General features: G+C 40.1%; 1 protein-coding gene across 5 annotated transcripts in view; it reads right to left on the bottom strand.

The window, feature by feature from the left end:
* Positions 1-15435, bottom strand: part of Syt7 (Synaptotagmin 7) — a 212340-nt gene that overhangs the window by 182929 nt on the left and 13976 nt on the right. For 2 of the 5 annotated variants that reach the window (XM_046623159.2, XM_069135530.1), the window contains exon 1: positions 461-933. The exons of 2 other annotated variants lie outside the window; for them this stretch is intronic. The gene's annotated coding sequence lies outside the window, so the exon portion shown is untranslated. Of the gene's footprint in view, positions 1-460; positions 934-1104; positions 1302-15435 lie in introns of those variants that run through there. One more of the 5 variants, XM_069135528.1, reaches the window with a different exon arrangement.

The raw sequence follows: 15435 nt of genomic DNA, 5'->3' as shown, positions 1-15435 counted from the left end.
AGCCTCGAGGGTGTTAAAAACTTTTCTAGGGATTAAAAACCCGAACCGAGTTTCTTCGTTCTGACTTGCGTAAGCTTGATGTGTTCAACGATCGGTACAATCTGTGGTTAAAGGTCGCCTCGTTAAACGATCACGTTGACTCTTTTGAACCTCGCCTCGTTTACATATGACATGAACTTGTTTACATCCACCCCACACACACACACACACACACACACAAACACACACACACACACACACACACACACACACACACACACACACACACACACACACACACACACACACACTCTGTACGGCGCGTTGAATACCCAGCATGGTATTACAGATTTGGACAAAGAGCTTTCGCCATTCCCTTTCAACCTCTAGTGCCTTTGTTTCCGTCCCAATTATCCTTAGGCGACAGCACCGAATGCCGAATAATTCAAACATTCCTCCTTCCGAGGTCTGAAACACTTACGTAAATCCTTGAACAGAGAAGACACCAGCTGGTTTCGGTCACCGCTAGCCGCCAAATCTTTCGCGAACGATGCGGTTTCCAAAATATGTATCTGATATTCACTGGTTCACTGCAATTGGGGACACTGACTCACAAACCGTAATCTCTGAACGTGTCACCGAATGTGAATGCAAAATTGCAGCAGCAGAGTAAAAAGGTGTTAATAATATGAGAAAATCATTCCAACGAAATTTGAAACACCGTTGACTTATTAAAATATCATTCCACTGGCCGACGAAACTCTTCGAAAGATCTGATAGCGGTGATAGAGAGGTACAACAAAAGAATAAGAGTAAAAACACGCGAGTGAAGAGCAAGAAACTCACAAAGTTCGATCGGTATTGAAGGTCGAAGACAAGATCAAGCCGATAATCAAGAGTTTCTATCACTACGGGAAGATTCGGTAGTGAGAAAGGTTTGTAGACAACCGCGTGTAAGCTCGCGCCGCGTCGCACTGCTGCTGCGAGGATACCAACCCCCACCAGTGCCAGCAACCACCACCCTCTTCCCCCCTCCCCCCCCCCTTCACTCTCGCAAACGGGTCGACACACCCCCATGGCACGAAGCGAAAAGTCGAAAGCTATTTATCCGCGTATAGTGCCTACCTGCCATTGTTTGTGTACGGCGGCCCGTACAGATATTGATATCTCCGGCTCGCTCAACTTTCTTACAGCGAGTGTTGGCTATCGAGGGCGGACACTGGGAGCAACTGGACTTCGATTCTTGCCCCAATTCTCCAAAAATTCACTCTTCTAGCACGTATCCTCAACGACACTTTCATTGCGCTCGGTGTATCGAATTTCTGAAAAATATTTTCAAGTTTTGTACAATGAGATTATCGGGTCTCTGAGGTAAGATGAAGAGGCATTTTTTGTCATTGTGAAAAACGGATTTCGGTGTCAGAGCTCGTTTGGTACTGGAACGAAACTTGTTAAAACGAAATTATACCGTTGCCTAGCGCAATTTGGCAATACCTCGTTACACTTTTTGCATCCTCAATACAGACGTATAATGGATTAATTTCTATGCAGGGTAATCAGATTTTAGATTCTGTGTCAATTCGAGGGAAGATTACACAACCTATCGTAAAATCTGTCGGGAGGTACAATTTGTTTAAATACCAAAGTATCGATGATTCTCTAATTCAATGAATTGATGAAAGTACCAGCGTATTATCTTCGAATACGTTTCTTTTTCAATTATTTACACGGAATTCGAGGAAACGATGAAACGCGAAAGTGGGTGGTTCGCAATAATCGTTACAGAAGCCTTTCGAGGGCCCTTGAAACGGGACTGGCTGCTTCCGCGAGTCGGTGAATTCTGGAGACCTCAAGGCGGAGCCTCGCTCTAATTCGTTTGATCCGACGATCGTTACACGGCGGGTTCGCAGTTGGACCATCTTCGCTTTCGCACGTTTTTCAACAAAAAACCACGAGTGTTATTCTTCAGACGTTATTACATAATTCACCTCGGTCCGGGCTCTTTTCTTTTCTCTATCCTTCGTCACGCGAGCGCGGTTATCGCATCTGAATTTTAGCTTCGCAATATTTTCAATATCACTCACCGCGTGAAAGCACACCAGGCGACAACACGAGCCTGCCATATCGGCGCAAAATAAAAAGAAATATTTCGCCTGGAAGATAAAATAACGAGACGTCATGTCAACGCTAGAATGGTCTAAAAAAATCGACTATTTTTTTTTTTTTTCTAAATCACATGTTCAATAGCTTACAAACAAAATTTATTTTGTAATTATTACAAGTAATAATATGTATTATATGCCATTCTAGTTTAAAAGTATCTTTATTTAGCTAAAAATATATATGCTCAAGTTTAAAATTAATTGAATAACATTTATAGCGGTTGAATAGATCGACAAGAAAAAAATCACAATATCTGGTGATAAGTTTAGTATTTTCACTGTTAACCTCGAAAGAAAGTGAATTTTTACATGATTTCAACATTAACCTTAAATAACTAGAAGAAGTGTTGTTATCAAAAAATTATAAAAGACCTTTTCTATAGATCATTCGATTCCCTATAAATATATGTATTTAACATTTATGTACATTGCCTCGTTACTGAGCGCCAAAATTCCGAAATAACTCAAATTATTTTCCAATGTTAATCAAATGGAAAATGGAAAATGACGTTCAGGAGCCTATAAACATTAATACTAAGGGCTCAAATTAAAACGGGCGTCCTGTTTCTTCATCCTACAACTGTTAAACATGTGACTTTGAGAGAAAAAAATAGTCCATTTCTTTTGACCAGTCTTGTCTACACCCGTATCCGTAAACGAGGTTACGATGGCATATTACTGAAATAATACAGAGACATTAAAGTTGACTTTGTGACGAAAATTCTCACTCCTCTCATATTCACATGCTGCCCAATTCTCACCACTACCATATAACGCTTAAACCTGCCTTGTTTTGATAATAAATTTGAAAAATTTAATTACACTTCAATTCTATTGGACAAATAGATACTTTCCGACCGTTACCAGGAAGTAGTTCGATCAGACGAAGTATTCCTATTGCCTGGGAGATTCCCGTCGATTTTTCTTCAACAGTCCAATTTGTCATTCTCTCAAGGGATGATGTTAAGCGAACTCTGCTTAATTAACTCGAGTGAAAAAATTCCAGTACGTTTTCATCCGGAGTAAGCCTGCAAAGCTTTCACTTCATCGATTAATCACTAAAGAACTAGTCGATGCATCTGATCTACGTGCGACGATTTCTGAATAGGTTCGTTCTTTCCAGAGACAAAAAGCTGGAGAATCGATTTTTTTCACATATCATTTCCTGCAATTTAAACGTGCACGTACCTACGAGCAAAGAAAAAGTCTCGTAAGATCAAGCTGAGGTATGCAGCAGTCTACTGATTGAAGAATCTTGGATTTGAGAGAGCAGTGACACATGATAACGCGAAACTCGTAAAATGTATCTCAGAACGGTTATCCTGCTTCTCAAGATCTCTTTATTTCGGACCTGTTCAACGCTTTCGGAAAGTAGACAAACCGCTGCTCTGTGCCAACATCGCATGACGTATGTTTCAAAAAGTTCCAATCAACTTAATTGCACGTCAGCACGAATTGCGGGATATATAAGATGCACTTTTTCACCGTTTTTTTTTCTCGCGGCACGGTTGGATAGCCATATTGGTGTGGAAAAAGTACTTATGTACTCTCTTAAGCGTCCCAAGCCCGAAGCAATCCTCTAGAAGCGCTTCGGGATTAATTAAAAAGTTTTTCTTTCGCGATCCGGTGGCGCAAGGACATCGGAAAGGGGAAATTAGGGAAGGATGGTTGGAACAGGCCCCTATCACAAAGTCTTCCAGGCTTCCACATGGAACGAGTGTATTCGCGGGCTACTTATTTCGCCCCAAAATCCATCCCGTCATAATTTTTACCTCTGTACACAATTACGTGATTAAATCAGCCTCACTCGATCTTATTATTTTTATCATTGTTTTAGCCGTTCAAGAGTCGCTCAGATCTGGTTTTTCCACGACGATCATTGCCCGCAAGCTTATACACGCTAATTGGTTAACTAATTGGATTGACGTCATTTTCGCGCAGTGGGAATATTATGTATAAATATTATGTATATATGTATGTATAAATTATCGATTTGAGAAGATCCGCATGAACATTGTTATTCACGCCAAAGAAAGTTTAATTATATGTACAATGTACATGGTAAAAATATCGTGATAAAATATCACATTTGAATGTTCGTCGAATATTTATTCCCCTAAAGTGAACAAGTATTTCTACAATTCGGAAAAAATTTCTTAGTTAACGCAAATGAATTTATTATTTGAGTCTATTGAGAAGAATTGAATGTAAAGAAACACTATATTCATAAATTTAACTATCTCTGACAAATAAGATATCGTTAGGTTCATGATGAATATATATTATTCAATTTAATGGATTTTTTTACACTATAAAATTTCCAATACTAAATTTTACTATTACAACTTTGCGAATGAACTTTTTTTCCCTACGTACTGCCAGCGACGTCATTGGGCTAGGTTCGAACCGAAGTTTGCGCGTTTAGATCAGGTTTCAAGGACCTCTTGATTACTCCGATCTATTTCTTTCAAATTATTATATCACATTCGTTTGCTTCTCAAATCACACGTTTCTACCCAGATTTGGAAAAAATAGCGTATTGTATGTCACATGCACGAATGGGCAATATCTGACTCGTGTGTTTACAACGCTCACCTTGGCTCATGCTGCAAACTTCACACTGGCCGGAAATCACCCATTTTCCGCGGTTTTAACACAAATATACTATTCTCAGGATAGCATTGAAATAATTTGAACTTCCGAAACGGCAATAAATTTTTTTTTCTCGCAAACTGTATAACAAATGAAAAAGTAAGATATTCGTGATTTTTCAACTACGGTCAGTCCAGATGTACTTCAAAATCGTTCTTTTCTAAATCACATGCGATCACAAACTTTATTCAATGTAAAATCTGCTTTATGCACTGATAAAGTAAAAAAAATCGAGGTTACCAAGGCGGAAAAAAAATTTATTTTATTGTTTTTGGCTCGGCTAAATTTATAATTATTACACCTCGAGAATATCTCATCGCTAATTATAGCATCTTTCATAACCTTAATCATATTATTCTCTATTTTATCTTATCTTGAAAAAAAGGAAAGAAACGACCGCAATCAGATATAAAAAACCACCAGCCATTTCTGCCACATGCCTGCCCAATTGAATCTTTTCTTTGTACAATGTTTTCCCTGGAAATATTACTACATGGTCGCCTAATTAAAGGCAACCCGTTTTTCACATCTATGCATTCGTGCTATTCAGAGAGCACACTCAATTGCCAAAATGCAGGCGGATTTCGGTAAGATGTATCCCGAGTTGCATAAATGAAGGTGAGTTTATCGTGTTCTGAACGAAGTTGCAACGTGTAACTTACGTTTGCGTCTTTTGCACAAAGACATTATACAAAGATATTGTACTTCAATACTCTTGGCGCTTTGGAAATATTCATCATTTCGCCCCAATAGAAACAAGGGCGCGAATTGCGGGCTCGGGTAAGTAGATCACGCTGTCGGTTTTTACACAGAGTAAGTTTTCAAACTTCTTTTACCGGAGGCTGCGGGTGTCCAGTGATAGAGGGTCAGTAAATTGCATTAAAACTTTCTTAGAGTAAAGGTGGGTACGTTTTAGAAACAACCGGCAGTGTTCCGCTTCCAGCTGTTACCTCAGAGAGAGCCATTTCTTAAAGTTGGAATTTCAATTTGGCACACGATAGAACCACGAGAGTATATCAGAGAACTTTTTCAGTAATGAAAGAAATTGCGAATCCTACCCAGTTTCAAGCTCTATACTGATAAAGAATTTCCCGCATCAAAGTTTATGCGATTAATCCACGGAATTGAACGGTTCATTTGTTACCTGTGAATTCGAAAAACGTATACATTCGTCGTATATTTTTACCCGTCTCCGGCAGAGAAAATATCCTGTAATGTAATACCTGATTGAAAAAATATTTTCCTGTATAGAGGCAATTCTCAAAAACAAATTTCACCCTCGATAAAGTAGTACACAGACTTCGTGGACGCAAATTGTTTCTTAGAATTATCAAATTCACTTTGAAGGAATAACATTACTTCCGCGATACTTGGAGCGACATTTTTATGAAGGGGAGGCTTTCCTCCAATTATCAGTCAAACCCCGAAGAATCGATCACACGTGGGTCCTGACAATCCATCGAATTCGGTGAGGCTCAAGTTCGAATTATAAATATCTTGTTTTTCGCTGTTGAAAAATATCAACCATAAGTTTCCAGTATTTAAGCTGAAATTGAGCTCTCTTCGTTTAATTTTTTCCTTCGCACTCACGAGCAGACGGAAATTTAATTAAAGTAAAAAAAGGTGTTCCGGTCCCGGAACTCTAGACTTTATTACATCGATTTCTCTTCTCCGCCATTAGGCACAAGGAATGACTTTTTTCTCAATTCTTAAATGTTTCAAATGAAAACTCACTCAGTAACTGAATTGGGAACCATTCAATTTCTACCTCGAAGCATAAACACATATTGTGTAATTATGTGGTAACAATTTATAAACCCGAAAGCACTTCTGAATTAAGTCGTCTGATCTAAGGATTTAAAAGTAAAGAAAACGAAAAAATTCCGAGCTTTCGTCTTTTCAAGAATTCGTCAAGTTCAGTGCGCTAAGTAAGAAATTCCGCTTAAAGATATCACGACGAAAAGATACTAAATCTTGAAAGTAGAGAGTTATTTGCGAAGTTAGAAATTCCGTGGTGATACAAAGAGAACCGCATGTACTTTTCCAGTATAGAAGACGCCCACCGGTGGTGAAAAAGTCGATATTATTAATGGGCTATTCGCGTACAAAAATAACAGACCTCATCCGAAATGACAGTTCTGAAAATATGTCCTCACGCGATCAATTATTCAAATTATACGGAAGAGCGAACATCAGCCGGTGAATTCGTCACCCGTGAAAAATTACGTAAAGGTCACATAAAAGAGAGAAGAGAGGAGAAGAAAAATATATTCCACGGTAGAAATACTCGGCCGAGCCCTTTCGCAGGCTTATCAGGGATTAAAGTTCGTATTTTTACACCGTTCGCGAGTTGTTTAAAGCGAAGACTCCATTCCAGGCTGCCCTTTTATTACCAACCGCAATGTTGATTGAACAAAGTAACTTCAGATCTTACCGTCTCGAGTCAATTCAAGCTGTTCCTGATTTAAAACAACGTCAAGTTGGCAACCGGAATGACAAAACTTATCACGCAAACGCAGAGCAACCAGCTCGTGCCAGCATAGCCTCGAGGTAATCAGCTGCCGAAACTGTCGCATTAAATTAGGGTGTTGGCTCAACATCATTTGACGTAATACTGCCCGAGGACTCAATTCCTTCGATCTGACCCTGGAGTGGTGAGCAGCAAATTAAATCTTAGCCTCTGGGCGTCTCATCGGCAGGAATATCAACCAACGAACGGCAGCTGCAGGCCAATGCAGCAATTGGGATACGCGATCATCGAGCTATTGAAATTTGTATTTGTTCGAAAGGTGTAAAATTTTCAATCGAATCTTCTAATTCAAGATTAAGATTACATAAGAAAATTAATTCTGTCAAAACAAGCCAAGATTCGGATTTCATTGAGAATGGTACAAATGGCGTGAGGAAGGGGAGACATCAACGATGTATCGAGGCGAGAGAACCCTGCACGAAATTCTAGACAGAGCCAATTTCTATCAAGTAAATCGTGCTCGCGCTTAGGGGTGGATGCCGAAGGTTGTTCCGGATTGATGATATCGTTTAAGTAAAGAGGAAAGTGTAAAGTTACGCCAAGATATACGGCGAATAAGAAGAAAAGAAACGGCGATACAGGGGAACCAAAAAAGGCAGGCCGAAAGTGAGGCACTCAATGTTCCCGCCCCAGGCCTATACTAACGAAGCTTTTAAACCCGATTCCGCCCGTTTCTAGAGCTTTATAGGTACCCTGCGCCAAGCAGCACCTTCGAAGAGCTATCACTTGGCTCTAACCCACGCGACCCTCGACGCTAAGACATAAAGTCGCGATTACTCGTCACCACGCCTTGATGAAGAGCCGTTTGTTTCGTATTATCTACGAGGAGCGTGAACGCGGGCTGATCATAACTTGAAGATGAAAATGAGGAGGCGCAAAAGGGGCTTATCGACGCATAAACATGTCTAAGTACAGTTTGACACCCTTGACGCTGGCAATGCTGTGTTTCGGAGCTCAGACACGGGTAGTGGTAAAAAACAATGAAAGACAAGTATCCTTCGAGTCACGATTACGTCGTAACTCGTGAAGGCGAAATTTAACGCTCCGATAAATATAAATGCGACTACAGCGCCCGAAATACTGCAGCAAAACCGCAGAATATCTGGTATTCTTTCGTGTATTAATCTTCGTCTAAGGAAATATTTCGGTGATATAAAATTTATGTCGAGATGGCGGACGTGAGAAATGTACGGTTGCCAAATATGCGATAAAAATTGATGTCCAAGTGCCTGAGGCAATCTCGATATCCCAAAGAACCGAGAAAACGAGGATCTTGGATTGTTCATGCATGATATTCATTTTGATTACGCCCCTTCTAATCTATTCGTATTTTTTGTGCCACTTTTTACGTCTTCCTAAGAAAAAACTTTAGACACTTCATCGATATCTTCATTTATTTGTCAAGTTTTAGTCACCACGATATGTCGCAAAAGTTTTATCACATAATACAGGATGATTTTTTATTCTTCTTGTTCCTCCCGTCGTTGCGCCCTTTACCTTTTTTTGGTAGATGATAAATTATCGTGCGCGTATATCAGATTTGACCTTTTTATCCCGTTTATCAAGCTATTTGATTTATTGAATAAACCCCCGCGAATTGTAGAGCAAAGCTGATTAATGCACACTATTGACCTATACACATCAATTTCTACAGAGGATAATATTTTCAGATAGGCCCGCTGGTCACCGGGAATGATTTCAGCCAAATACCAATTCGTGTTCATTCAACCAGCGACGAAAGAGTTGCAGAATTTCAAGGATTTACGTAAAATGTATATAAAAGTCCGGCATTAATTATAAGGTTTGGCTTTCGATGTGGAAAATGAAAATGGATAAAGAAAATAAAAACATTCGCACAACCCTGAATAAATTTTTAATATTTAACATACCTTACGAGGTGACAGTTTGAATGGTTGCAAAATATGCCCGCATGATGTCGTACATAAAAGCAGGGCATCTGTGAAAACTGGAAATAGGACGCCATTACAACGCGCTAGAAATATCCCGACTTTCCCACCGTAGCGACGCGATTTACGCCCTACATGTGATTAAGTGATAAATGCGGCGAGAATGGGGTGAACCTTCTCCGGCAGGATATATATCCGGAGGGTTAAGAGCATCCGTTAAATTTGACGGAGTGAAATTTCCAAATGAGATTAACTTTCGAAGTAGCTTGTTAAATTGCATTTTACACGCGGTTCGACAACACTCTCTTAAAAATATAAATACAGAAATACCTACCGGTGATTTGTGACTGTTTATCCGCACGTGGCAAAGTATTATATCCGCGAAAAATTTCTGCGTGTAGACACAAACTTCTTGGTCACATTAATACAGGTATGACATAAACAATTTGTACACGGTATGTATGATAAACGTGAGCGACTGGTATTTAGAAATAAAGAATATGGCTTCGTCCGTAAAAATGTAGTTAATGAAGAAATACAAAAGCGACTGTTGAATATCGAGCAGCGCTAAAGGAAGGCAATCGTAGATGGCGAAATCTTGATTCGCATTGCAAAATTTCTGCAAAGATATACCGAGTGGATATAATATGCAAAGCTTACGACATGAGAACAAACGATTCCTCCTCGAGACTTAAGCTTCAGTACGATACATAGAAATGGACTTGGGTGTCTTGTACGTATACGGAGCCCAGGCGAAACTGAAACACTCGCAGTTTATTACATGGACCTGCATTTTGAGAGGACTGCTTCGCTCGGCAGACCTTAGGGGATACATCAATCCGGCATTTCAAGTTCCCTGAATACGTTGCATGTATGTAAAGCCTTTCAAAAAAAAAAAAAAAAAGGAGGGACGGAGACCAGCCAGCCAAGATTTGGAGCTTGCGTAGCTGAGCACAAAAGCCTCGTATTATTCATGGAGTCGCGTTGTTACGCATGTGTGGAGCTGCCAATTCGAATAACCAAGTCCCAATGGGAAAAAATAGCGCGCCGGTCAATGCTGAGATTTCACTTGAAGTCTAGACGATTACCAAGTCTGACTAACGTAGCATCGAAACACAATAAATAGCTGCCCGTTCACTGGCGAGATGTCAAAGAACAAACCTTACAGCCTCTGCGTCTGAGATTCTTGCGACCCGCGATTTCAAATTCCGACATAAGCGACGTCGCTTAGACAGATTCGCTGTCCTAATAAACAAGTTCTATACAAATTTGCGAAAAGTTCAAAGACTTGGGTATAAGCTGTCTGCATTTTTTTGTCCGGCAACATGGCTTCCTCAATTGTCAATAAGTTTTTCAGCTCCAAGTTCATAATGCACTTTGTTTTTTTTTCTGCCCTAGCAACTTTTTCTGTTTCAGTAGTGAGAACTTCCGACAAATCAGGTACACCATCGCTCGTTCGTCTCGACGATGCGGTACGCTTCTTAAGTTCGCGATCAGGCGAGACGAATTTCGGTCTACCTAGTCTACGCGAAATCCTTTGATCTCTTTGAATAATTCTATGAGCCTTCACGGTCTCCAAGGTGTACTGATCATGGATCCTTGGATACAGCTATGATCCTTTTACCAAGGATCAGGTTCAGATTGCCTCATATCTGCATCTACATCTACATTCTACACTGTGAACAAAGCGGGAGGACAGATATTACATAATGTAAAATTTTACACAAGCTATCCAGAGACTATCGGGATTAATGTGGACGAAAAATTATTAACGTTTATCGAACCTGAACCGACAGTAAAATCAATGAAGCCTTATTGATTTTATACACTAAAAGTTTGTTAGCTTAAAGGAATTTCTTGGAATGAAGGAGACAATGTCCATTCTGCAGACTGAAGGAAAGTTCGATGAAAATAACGAACAGTTTCAAAGAATGTGGCGTTTGTAATTGAAATCTTTCGTCATTAATCTTATAAACATCACGCTGTTTCCATGTGATACTCAGGTAACACACATTCCTCAAAGTCATCTGTTACGCGACTTCACAAAGACGTCTTTTAGGCAAAGTGAAAAGACGTCGTAAAGCTGACGTCCTTGCCAATTTCAAGACACTGAATTTTATACGTCGAAAAGATGTTTTAAAAAAGTGTCAAAGCCATCTTATTTTAATCACCTTTTCACCGTCAAATGGATCCTCATCTCGAATAAAATAGACGGTGTAATAAGCGGTGCCAACACAGGAGCCTGGCAGAGCCGTCTTATCCTGCCATTTGCTGTCAACATTTTTCCACTTGTTCCACTGTGACCTACGAACCATTTGATGAGAAAATTAGCAAGTGTGATTCAGAAGTATCTCTTTCGTCGAGTAGTTCAGTATCCTTAGTCAATGAATACCAATAGGTGTTCCGCACACTGCCGCACTTCACTTATATCAATTGCAAATTAGCTGTTTTAATACAAATTACACTTTTCTAACCTAGATCGACACGAACAAATTCTGTGTTCTACATGTAAACTTGCGTTTAATGAACTCTAGACATAATATTACATTGTTTTGATCTGGTTTTAGGAAATTGATGTGATGGAAAATAATTGTCTTCAAAACATCAATCCGACGATATCTTAGAGAGGTCCCGAGGTCACCCAACAAAAGATGTTTCAAAATGTCCTTTCTTCGATCGCTATAAAAATCACGGAAAATGTTGCATTCACCATTTTGTCGACATCTTTTAGACATCTCTTAGACGGTAGATGTGTTGTCCGGAAAACTGTTTGGCATTGCTTGGACTGCGACTACCAACGAACCGTGGCCGTGGACTTCAGAACAAAGTCCATTTTTAAGATAAAAAAGCTTGAATAAGAAATCCCCCCAAAAAGCACCTCTGGGTGAAAAACCTTCCGCTAAGTACGTTAGAAATGTGTTCTTATCTTTTGTCAAAAAAGATTTAAATCTGATTGTCAAATAAATTTAGGCTTCGCTAGACTACGCAGCTAACATTGCGTCTAGCCTCATCGAGAGCTCCGCTGTTCATCGAACCAATTTAAAGTAGCCTAGTCATAACTGCTCCAGAAATGTGGGACATATCGATTGCAGAGAAGATGAGGATGAAAATATAATTTACCATTAAAAATAAGAAAAAAAAATGTCTCTTCCCGTGGTGCAAACGACGCGAATTATATCGAATTCCACACGGTAGAAATATCAAAGCATAGGCAACACCCTGGCCGAACACACTCGATAATACGCGTGTTTGATTCTCTGTACGAATACGTAGCTGCTTGCGTTCTCTGTACATACGTAACTCTGCGAGAGTGTGTAACGACACGAGCAATCACGTTCGACGTGAGAAACTACACAGGTATAGAGACGCGGTGGAGAGAAAGGGGTTGATTTGCTTGCTGTAGGTGCGCGGATGAGCGATTGGTCTGCAAGCTCAATTTCGAGTTATCCTAGGCCCAGGGGAGCAGCTGCGCCGAGTTACAGTTGTCCGCGAAATCTGTAGGTACGGATGAAGAGACAGAACGATCAGTCGGAACGTGATGGAAAGCAGATGAGAAAAGAGACAACTATATTCGCGGGGAACGTTAGTGTAGTTGATACAGTTGTCTCATCAAAGCCAACTGTTATGCAGCGTACAAATTCGCGATGAGTCTGTACAGTATGGGCCGCTTGACGTTACGTGCTTCGCGTAATATTCACAAACAGATTCTCAGAATCAATTTTTCTCGTCATTCTATGATAGGTCACCTGTGTTTACGTGGATTTAGATTTTTAGAAAGCTATTTAATTTATTGAACAAGCGTAAGCTTCAATTCATCGGAATAGACCACTCTACGAAAAAAAAGTACTCAAATTCTTTGGTCCCATAATCGTGAGTAACTCGGTCCAGTCTGATTCATGAATATATGTTTATCTCTTTGTACAGTACAAGTCAGAATATGCGCAGGAGGTACACGATTAAAAATGTAATTTAACACGCATTGTTTCAAAACGCAAAATGGATACCGCAGTATTTGCTCGAAGTGAAATTTCCTCGACTCCCACTATCAGCCAAAACTTCGTAAACATACAAGGTGTCCCAATTTAAAAGACGCATTACATTTTCAGCCGACCTAATCGTTCAATTGGAAAATGTGTCCCACAAAAGTTGTGTGGTTCAGAGGGGGACGCATGAAGAATTTTTTTCACGCGGTCCAGCATCGTAACTGGTGATGCTGTGGAGGATCAACCAGTTTTTTTAGATGGAATCGTGCATTTGGGATGTGGAAGACTCAACCTCCCCACGTCTTGCTAAATTTAATTTTTTGTTGTATCTCACGAACTATTCACTTAAAAAAAAAAATTACTTGAGAAAGTTGTACATTTTCGAATAAAGAATATTTGAGTTGAAACAAAAATATATGATTCCATTTAAAAAGAAACTGGTCTATCCTCCACAGCAGCACCAGTTATGATGCTTGAACCGCATGAAAAAAATTCTTCACGTGTCCCTCTCTGAACCATACAACTTTTGTAGGACATCCCTGTATAATGTCACGAGGATCAAAGAGAACTGCCATCTGGGTGATCGATGTGACGCTGACCGACCCATCCAACCAACAGTGATATATGTATACAAGTTGTATACATATGTGAGGCATGTATCTCGCTAAATTCCGGTCTGGTATTGCGTACTGCGATTATAATATAATTATCGCCGTACTATCTTTCCACCCATTGTTTACAGTGATTGGCGAGAACAAAAGGTTCGCATTACAAATGAGTAAGAATGTATCTATAGGTTGGTCTATATATATATATATATTATCTATTCGTCACAGAAATGAAAGATTACAAAGTACACGTTCGAGTACCCTGACCAACACCGTTGTGTTCTTTTCCATATTTTCTTTTACTCAGGGCGGTTGGAGTGAATTTAAGTAAGGTTCACGAAGCCCTGTTACACATATTTCATCCTGATTTGAACGATCATCGGCCACTCTTGCCATTAGGCCGTGTATTTGGAAAAATTCAAGGAGATCTTAACCAAATTGCTCTAAGCTCTCTCGGTCTAGATTTTCTGCAGAATCGGGATCTTGCGTCGAAGAACGCAAACGCATCTCACGCACGCCTGAGACCCAAAACGATCCCTGATCTGTCTTCCCTAAAGCTCCTGCTATATGTTATGAAAAATATGAATAATGTCCCCGCGCCTTTCTTCCCAAGACGAATACGTAGATGGAGGACCCTTGACGGAAGACGCGAACCCGAATGTACGTAAATATCTACGCCTTTCTTTGCGAACCCCCAAGTTCCCGGAGGTATAGGTACGAAACCAATTCACTCTGAATGGGACTCCGGGCGACCCTGAGTTAAGTTCCTTTTCTTGCTCAGACCTTTTGCTCGAGAGTCATCACTCCTCATCTTGACACGTCATTTTTACGACTTTTAATGGTAACGGTCGCCACTGATTTCACTCCCTCTTCGAGTGCTGAAATAATCTACAGTTGTATCAAACGTGCGATTTCATCGTGACTGGTTTTGATGATCACGTTGAGACGGAGTCAACTATACTCTGATATAATCTGGGGTCGAAGCGGTCGTAGTCTACTCATAACTCGATTACTAATCACCGCTCAACGAAGAATGTTAAAAAACTATTGCTTGCACTCCGTATAATTAATCACTCCATCATTCCTGCGATTTAAATAATTCTGGTCCCAGATCCAGAGCCTGGATCCTAAGCTCAGCCATTCTAAGCCAAGTCCGACTTACGATATTGGTGCGGTTGAGATCTCGTGTCGGAATATTTGAGCACATCGCATTGGTGGAATTTTTCGTAAAAAATTCCACAATCGTAGGTGATTCTCCAGCCTCCTTTCGTTTTCTTTGCTCTCGTATTAGCCAACTGCTAATTCGTACTTGTAATTGACCTTTAATCAATGTGCGATTCGTTTGGTAGCACGAACGATTTTATAGTTATGTAACAACCTTAGGGATTCCAATTTAACACCCATGGCTGACGTTGCATTCCCAACTGAGTTTGTTGTGACATGATTTCCATTTGCGTCTTATAAGCAATCTTCACATTAGGGGTGCCTAATTTAAGCTGCACAGGGCAGCTGAGTTTGCTGTGTTGCTGCAAGGTTGTTGGCTTAATTAGCTTTCCAAAAATTAATTACGTCCGCAAACTAGATGCCATACTGAGAAAAGATTTTATTTACTGT

This window comes from Neodiprion pinetum, chromosome 4 (genome assembly GCF_021155775.2).
Source record: "Neodiprion pinetum isolate iyNeoPine1 chromosome 4, iyNeoPine1.2, whole genome shotgun sequence".
In the NCBI taxonomy this organism is placed as follows: Eukaryota; Metazoa; Arthropoda; class Insecta; order Hymenoptera; family Diprionidae; genus Neodiprion; species Neodiprion pinetum.
The sequence above is the reverse complement of the archived record's forward strand: the minus strand, read 5'-3'. Positions and strand labels throughout refer to the sequence as shown.